General features: G+C 44.9%; 1 protein-coding gene across 3 annotated transcripts in view; it reads left to right on the top strand.

The window, feature by feature from the left end:
* The first annotated feature begins 5735 nt into the window (after positions 1 to 5735).
* The window catches only part of FGGY (FGGY carbohydrate kinase domain containing), a 126691-nt gene continuing 123533 nt past the window's right edge, over positions 5736 to 8893 (top strand). Inside the window, exon 1 of one of the 3 annotated variants that reach the window (XM_030953401.1) lies at positions 5736 to 5836. The gene's annotated coding sequence lies outside the window, so the exon portion shown is untranslated. The remainder of the gene's footprint in view (positions 5837 to 8893) is intronic. The other 2 variants (XM_030953402.1, XM_030953403.1) reach the window with 2 other exon arrangements.

Here is an 8893-nt window from a genome sequence, read left to right as displayed (position 1 = left end):
AATTTCATTACATTTCTTTGGGGTTTATCCAGTTTTACTGTGACCACCTACTGACAATGTCTCTGAAAGGAAAGAAGAAAAAGCATGAGATTCTAACATGCAAGACATACAAAATAAATCCTGTGACGTTTTCTAATATGGGAATGTTCCTAAATGCCAGACTAAAATATCCCTCCAACGGTTTCTTTTACAGACTTCCCTTGTTCCAGAAACTTGACCTGACTTAGGAGGAAACCCCATAGCTGTCCCTTAAAAGTTGAATTGCATCAGTGTGGGCAAGATGTTGGGCCAAATTCCTTAATGGTGCAATTCCATGAAAATCAGAAATCCTACACCAGAGCTGAATCTGCCCTGTGGTATAAAATGATCTCCCTGGAGGCAAGACTTTTGGAAATAGTATCATATTTTAATTCTAAACAGACAATTTGTTTTGGGTTGTATACAGAGCATGACAATCTCACTGCTATAGGAACCAGCTACATAAAAGGTGACTTTATCCTTGTTTCTTGTGCTGTTTGGTTTATCTGTGTGTGATTTGCAGGTAGCTACATGATCCTACAAACTTCTTTTTATGTAATGGAATGAGCCCCTGTTCCGTTTAAGATTTTAAAAGATTACAGAGCTGGCGTTGGAACATTTGTACATTTTGCAATGAGTTAAGGAGAAAGGCTGCGTGTTGTTTATAATCGGGGAAGTACAGATCCCAGTTAATCTTACCCTTGGAGAACAGACAGTTATATTTTTTTACAAATTAACAGATCCTGACTGATTGCCTCCCATGACTGTGTTCACCAGTTTTGGAATTCAAAGGGCAAAATAGCATCTGCCTTTTGTAGAAGGTGCCAGGAATGGCATCAGGACACACTGCCTGGAGGGTGGCTGAGCCTTTTCAATCCTCCCCACAGTGACTGGATTTGGCACCACTGTGTGATATATCACCACTGTAACAAAGCACTTCATGCAAGCTGGTCATATCCAATGGAAAAAGTCTTGGAAGGATGTTGCAGAAAAAAAAATTTAACCTCTGTTCACAGTTTTTCTGGAGATGTAAGGTATTGTGAAATTTGAGGAGATTTTCACAGCTTGGCTTGTGAAATTCATTTCCAGCTCGACAGATTGTGATTTCACGATTTTGCACATCTGGATTTTGGCACAGGGCTGTGGGGAGAATGTCTCTGGCAGTTTGCCTCCCAGGACAGTGTGTTTGCTCCTGGGCAGTGAAGAGTCCAGTCCTGGCTGAGCTGTCCCCTGCCTGCCCTGCCCTGGGCACTGTCTGTTCCACAAGGGAAAGGCTGCACAGCTGGAGCTGGCCCTGACATCAGTGAGCTCAGGAATCACTTGAATAAAAACGTTAATGATAAAGTCATGTTTTTAAAATTCAAGGAGTGTAAGGAATAGGTGAAAGAAGTTGTAGGGGTATCTGTACTGTGCGTTCTGGGGAGCAAACAACATTTTCACTTGCTGAAAACACTGTGTGCACAGACTACTGAGCAATCTCTCTGTCACACTGCACCAGTGGGCTGCTTTTCTGGTCTGACGTTTTGGGAGGGGGTCTTCTCCTTCTGGCAATCTTCCCAGAGGGGAACCAGTTGATGAAACAGGACTTTAAGCCAGGATTTTTTCAGCATTCACACCACAGAAAGAGAGTTTACAAAGGTGGCAAGACCCATGTGCATTTTCCCTTTGTGCATCACTGTGTGACAGCAAAGTCATCCTATTTTCCCACCAGGAGCACATAGGATCACAGAACCTCCCTTATTCTTATGGCATGGGAAGTGTGGTTTCAAAAGAAAAATCCCTGTGCTGTCTGGAATGCTCAACTGTTGGGTACCAGAGTCAGACAACATCCTGCCTGCCACGACGAACGTTAGGAAAACAGAGCAGCCCTGACTCCAGTGCCAAGTGGTTTTTTGGAAGGCTGACTCCCCTGAGAATAAAGGATATTGGTGTCCAGCCAAGTGGGCAGGCAGGAACAGGCCCTGGGCAAGACACTGGAATTTTGGTGGAGCCTGAAATATTGTCTGCTTGTTTGTATCAGCTTCTGACTTTGGTATTAAAAGGTGAGCTGCCCAAAACGTGAGGAAATGGACCACAAGTTGATAAAACTGGAATTATTTTTCTGGCTATATTTAGAGGAACTTAAAACAGGGATTTCCCTTTTTGGCCACTCCAGTATCCAAGAGTAACTTAATATTTCTGTTAAAACCAGAAAAAATCCCCCAAAGGAAATTTCCTTTTTTTCCTATTGTACACTCAAAAATCCCTTCTTGTTGCAGAGAATTCATTTGGTTTTTACTTCCCCATTTCCCTGTTTAGATGAATAGTCCTGGTCTAATGGCCCAGTAAGCACTTCATCCAGAGTATTCCCCAGCTTATACTTCCTCTAACACTTGAAGAAGTGCTATGCTTCATCAAATGAGATTAAAACACACCCTCAAGTGCTTGTATGAACTGCCTAAGCACACACGCAAGCAAGAACTTTATTAAATATTTTTTCCCTTCTATTTCTATGCTAATAAACATCTAAATGTAATTTTGGGGTGTTCAGAGGTCCATTGCTGCTTGACATTCACTAGAAGTTGGGATGTTGGGGCAAAACTTGTACCCACTGAGCTCAAGAGACATTTTTGTGTTGATCTCAACAGAGCAGGGCTGGGTCTTTATTTCCTCAACAAGACTGGAAAATGTTCATTCTGCCTCTTTCCCCTGCACACACATATTTTCTTTTCTTTACAGAAGGAGTCATTTGTCTTTATCTCACCATTCACCTCTCTCTCTGATTGCAGTTAATGGAATTGTCACCTTTATGGACTCATGCTCCATTTCTCAACCTGTCTGGACTTTGGCCTCCAAAGGTTACCACAGCTAGTGAAGTAATATGATTGAGTCTTTTTCGACAGATTTATGCAAGATTTCTTCTCCAGCAAGTGTCACATCTAGTCTAGTTCTGCAAAAGAGAATATTTCAAAGATGCCAACTGTCATCTAAACCCACTAAATTGTTCTGTGGGGTTGAGAGGACTGAGGGCCATCTCGGGCAATGCTGATTTACACTACCTGGAGCTGTTTCCCTGCTGCTTGAAATACGGGCTCTGGTTAATCACAAAAAACAAAGAACATCCCTGTCTCCCAGAAAGCACATTTAAAATGGAATTTTCATTAGTTACTCTGTAATGAAAAGGCAAAAGGGTGTATTTTAAGTGAATCTGTGCAGAATCTTGGAAGAAGGGGTGGAGGGGGAGTTCTTTGATGGAAAACTACAACAGCCACATGCTAAAGAGGAAAAATTGGTCTTGAATTTATTTAAGGCACATACATCCACAGAATATTTTCAAGTTTATAGAAAGATTTTGTAATTATAGAGGATTCACTGCACATGTATCTGCTCCTCCTGCATTTGATACAAAGCATAAATTAATCATCATTATTCTGCACTAATATAACACCTCTTAACCTTCAGATTTCAGAATATTTCAAAGGAGCAATTAATTAAGCCTCATGTGGGCTTGGGAATATGTGATAATCTGAACTTGGATTCTTTAATAAAAAGCATTTTCAGGTCTTTGATTTTGGAAGTTGGAAACTTATAATTGTTCTTGAAAATATCTTCCTTTGTCGCTCACTTGGAAAGAAACCATGTGAGTACTAGAGAAGTGAGATGAAATGGAAAAATGTATTGAGCAAAAGTTAATAAATTTGTCTGTACTTATTTTTGTTATTTATTGAAGCAAAAAGACCTGGCTAAATCAAGGTGCTAATGTGATATAAGTGTAAAAAAGGCAAATGTGATGCCTGTCTCTAACTAAAAGAGTGCAGGGGGAATTATTATTGCCACTGTACAAGTCTCTTGCAAGCCATCATTTCAACATTACACAGTATGTCACTCTGATCACTCACACTCAGAAAAGATGAATTCTGACTGACAGAAGTGAAGGAAAAACTATTAGACAATCCACAACTTGCTGTTATGAGAGAAAATAAATTATTAATATTTAAGTTGGCAAAACAAATAAGGGACTTCAGTGGTGTCTACAAACACATTGTGGGAGGAGAACAAGTATTATACGAAAAGAAACCGTCAGTGTATGACTATACAGAGGGCAGAAATAAATTTGTTTTTAATGAACAGAGGAATGGGATTCTGGAACAGAATCAGGTCCATTTCTCTGGGCTTCATTTTATTGCTTTTCAGTTGAACAAAACATTTGGGTATCTCCCCAGTCACGGTGCCTTGTTTTAGGCCACTGAGCTAATGTGAAACAGCTCGTTTGTGTCTCTGAACTTTACACTTTCCCTGCATGGAGCGCTTCCCTGGCCAGAGTGGTGGCCCTGCTCTGGGATTTGTCCCCACGGGCCAGGTCTGACTCAGATTGGGATGTGCACATCTCAGAAAACAGAAATTTAAATCTCACTACACCGCAGACCTCCTGGGGAGCAAAGCAGAGCATGAGAGCACACATTCACACCATGCTGTAAGATGACTTGGAATTACAGTCAGGAGGGGGTACTTTATTTTTTAACTTATCTATTTAAAGCAAAACATTTGGACTAATGAAGAAACCTGCAAACACTTCAGTTTGGGTCAAATGTCCTTTCTAAGCCAGCCCAGACACAAGGTATTCCCAACGGAAAAAACAATTTTCACCCAGATTTCAGTTTGGTATAAGCAGTGTTTTCCATCAGAAAACCATCCCAACGGAAAATTCCTAACTGGTTCTAGTACAAAGTGACTAGCAAAGCTCTCAAAATGATTCAGTGGCAAGGCTGGAATGAGAACCCACAGCTCCTGACCACGAACCCTGTGCTCTAACCACGAGACAAACACTCATCTTTCCCTGAGCAAGGTTGTTCCTGCAGCATTTCTGTTCGGACCGAAGTGGGAATACTCTGGAAATGTTGCAAGAGAACTTTTTTTGCTGCAAGATTTCCTGTTGTAGAATATTTGGGGGGGTAACGGGAAAAATCCCTGATGGCTCCCTGGGGCCAGAAGTGTTTGGACATGATGGGAATGTGAGGGCTGCCATCTGCTCCTCCCTGCGTGGGTTGAGGAGGGTCACACAGGGGTGTGGTGGGATCTGTCCCAGACCATGGAGTGCTCAGCCACGGCTGGCCCATGGGTTGGACTCGATGAGCCAAGAGGTCTTTTCCAACCTCATCGATTCTGTGATTTCTCTGTTTTCCAGGGATGCATTTGAGGGCATCCTCTGTCCGTTTTGAGTAAACCTTAACCAAACCCAGGGTTTTCTTCCTCACATCAGCAATTCTCCAGCTTTTCAGGTAAAACTCTCAGAGTGACCCCACGCAGAAAACCAAACTCATGGCTTGCAGCCGTTTTACTCATTTAAGAAGCATTTACATTACATTTAAGGAGGCTCAGAGTGAGATGTCCTGAGCCCTGACATGCCCTCCTGTTTATTTATTCTTCTATATGTTTCTACATAGTTATTTGCCTGTATGTTTTTATATATTTATTCTCCTATACTGTATACGTTCTTCTCAGTGATCTCCACGCGGCTTCTTGCACCGCTTCTGCGACCCCCGATATTTCACAGCCGTGTACGCGGCAGCGGGGCTGGAAAACCAGATTTATCACCCGTGTAGCAAACCGCGCCAAGCCCCCGCCTTGTTCCCGCTCCAGACCCGGGCGCAGGGCGATTCCCGGCCCGAGCCGCCGCTGCCCTCAGCGCCCGGCGGCGCCGCCGCTTCCCCCGCCCGCCCCTTCCCGGCGCAGGCGCGGCCGGCCCGGCCCGGGGCAGCCCGGCGGCTTTCCCGGCAGCGGCGGGTTCAGGGGACGTCCCCGCCGGGGTGTGCAGGCCCGGGCAGTGCCGGGGGCACAAGTAAGTGATGGCTGCAGAGTAAGTGACGGCGCTGGCCGGGCTGCGGCGGCTCCCGGCCCTCAGCGCGGCCGCCCGTGAGGGGAGCGCCGCGCGCGCCGCCTCAGCGCGGCTCCCGCCCCTCTCCTTGCACCCGTCCCTGCCCCTGTTCCTGCCCCTTCTCCGCCGTGACGCCCGGAGGGTTCCGTCCTCCTCCGGTAGGGCTCGGATCCTGCTGCTCTGAAGGCAGCTGTGGCGTTCGTGTTGTTGTTTAATCAGCAGCGCCGCCTCCTTCCCCAGGGAGCCCCTGGCCGCAGCCGCGGGCCCCGTGCGGCGCTCCCCGGCCGTGCGTGGGCTGAGCGCTCACATCGCCCCAGATCAGCTCAGAGCCTGCTTTTCGTGCAGCCCGGGGGATTTACGGCCTGCTGGCTGTCCCGAGTTGTCTCCTCCTGACGTTTCTGTACAGCACCATATGTGACTCCCGCTGTAATTCAGCGGGAGCGGGGCTGCCCCTCACAGCCCCCACTGGGGTGCCCAGTGCCAGGGGAGGCGTTTGGTGCTGTCCAGGGTGGGCACACGGATCCTCCCAGTGCCTCCTGTGCTGTTGGATCACCTTTATCCCAGCCGCCTTCCCATGTGCTTCAAACAGCTTCCTGGTGAGGGAAAAAGGAGAGGCACACGCTGATTTCTTCATGATGCCGAGTGACAGGACGCGAGGGAATGGCCTGAACCTGTGTCAGGGGAGGCTGAGGTTGGATAGTAGAAAAATATTTTCCCCTGAAGGGTGCTCGGGTGCTGGAACAGCCTCCCCTGGAAGGGTCACAGAACCAAACCTTCCAGAGCTCAAGGGAACATTTGGACAATGCTCTTGGGCACATGGTGTGACTCTTGGGGTTCTGTGCAGGTCCAGGACTTGGACTTGATGATCCTTGAGTATCCTTTCCCAGCTCAGCTTTTTCTGTGGTTCTGTGAAAGGGCAGCGCTCAAGTGGCCTGACCTGGGCAGGTGGGACATGCACATCACTCACACGCTTGCCTAATCCTCCATATCCCTAGGAGATTTCCATAAATGTAGTCTCCAGTCTCGTCTCTCTGGCCCTGCTGCCACCACTGCCTCCCTCGTCCTCATGCAGCTCCCCTTTCTGGCACCTTCACAGCCTTGTCTCCTTGTCATGCCCCTGTGATCCCAGGCAGCTCCTGGGCTGGCACAGAGCACACCCCAGGAACCTGCTGGAATTTACTCGTGCTTGGCTCCGGAGCTGCCAGCACGGCCGTGTTCCTCGCTGCTGCCAGGCTCTGCCCCGGTGAGGAACTGGTAACTTGGCAGATTCCTTCCCTGCTGAGGTGCCTGGGATTTGTTAGGAAGTTTCATAAACTTAGCACCAGTGCTCTTCTCTGGAGAGCACTTACGAAACAAATTCCAGGGAAGTAGAGGAAAGGGCTCGGTCATCTCGGTGGTTTTTAGAAAGTAATAAGCAGACACATTGTTGGGAAGGTGGTCTTGTATTTCATTCTCTTGTGTTTCGTTCTGGTATATTTCATCCCCTTGTATTTCACTCTCGTGTATTTAATTCTCGTGTATTTCACTCTTGTGTATTTCATTCCCGTGTCTTTCATTCTTGTGTATTTCATTCTCATGCATTTCATTCTAATTTCTTATCCTGGAAGACCATTTGCTTAAGTAGTTGGGGTTAATTTTTTTTTAAGTGTACTTAGATATAATACAAAAACAAGGAAATTTTATACGTTCTGTAATGTTAATGGTCCCTTTCCTTCAGGAATGTGTATGAGCATATGGAAAAAAAAAAAAAAAGAGACACTTCTTTTTCCTGGGAAGAGTGTCTGGGATAGGAGGATGAATGCAGAGAGAATTGGTTGCTTGTAGGGACAGCTGTTCCCAGCTATAAGAATCATGGCAGAAATAAATTTATAGTGTCAGTAGAGACTAAATAAACTAGTTCTATGCTAGGAAGTTTTTATGTGTATTCTTAGCCACTTCTGTTACTCCATTCTGTGTTTCTCAGTTAAATTATCATTTTAAAATGTTGGTTCTTTTGAATAAATAAATAACTGGTTTTGTGCAGAATTAGCGTTTCTTTTAACCTAAGCTAATATGCAACCCCACTTCCCCTTAAATAGTTGTGACAGGAACTTCGGGGAGAGTGTTTTTGAAATTGCAGCCCAAATAAATGTTTAATTTTAAACTGACAGATTACTTGGGGCTGTCATTCTTTTCAGGCTTTTACTATGCAAGAGTGAACAAATCCTGTAAAATAAACCGTGGATTGGGCTTATGGACACGTGTTTGCTTCTGGGCTGAGCATCTTGAAGTGGTTTGCAGCATGTCTTTAAAAATTTATTTCACTGTTGCATCTACTGCTGGCCTAAGTGCTCCAGTATCTGCCAGGAGTAATTATAGGCAGTTGGTTCAGATGTTGCTTAAATGTGTAAGCCTTGATGGGAAATGCAGTGGATTTCAGCCAGAATGCTAATTTTGATGTTTTATCATTTCATAAAACTGTGAACTCAGAACAAATTATTTTTATACTGATCTGCTGATACGTAATCACAGGGTTAGTGCCAGATTCAGCCGTGATGTAGCACGGGAATCTAAAGATGGGATTAAAGTTAGAGTATCAGCACTACCCTAGGTTTGCTAATTTGTATCCACAGTGGCATAATGGATGTATTTACCCATGTAACCTGCATGGAAGCTCCTGGTGCCAAGACTGGTTTGCTGCAGCAATGCAGTTTAAAGCAGCTGTGTGAATGGTAATTGTGCCTTTTGTATTGCATTCTTCTCCAATTTATGTTTTATGACTTAAACAGATATTTTGCAAATTCACATTATTGTGCTAGGCTGTGTTTATAGCATACTGCTTTTTTGTGGCGTGTGTTTTGTTGGTTTTTTTATTTGTTTCTCCCTTTTTATCATAGCATAGAGTGAAAAAAAAATTTAAAAAGTCGCAGTACATGAATCAATTTTACAGGCAAAGAGCAGGTTATTCTCTCTGTCCATCATGAGTAGGTTAAAGTGATAGAGACACAGGGATATGAAAGATCTTCCTTAGCATTAGATTGA

This window comes from Camarhynchus parvulus, chromosome 8 (genome assembly GCF_901933205.1).
Source record: "Camarhynchus parvulus chromosome 8, STF_HiC, whole genome shotgun sequence".
In the NCBI taxonomy this organism is placed as follows: domain Eukaryota; kingdom Metazoa; phylum Chordata; class Aves; order Passeriformes; family Thraupidae; genus Camarhynchus; species Camarhynchus parvulus.
Note: the sequence above shows the minus strand (reverse complement) of the source record. Positions and strands in the feature narration are given on the sequence as shown.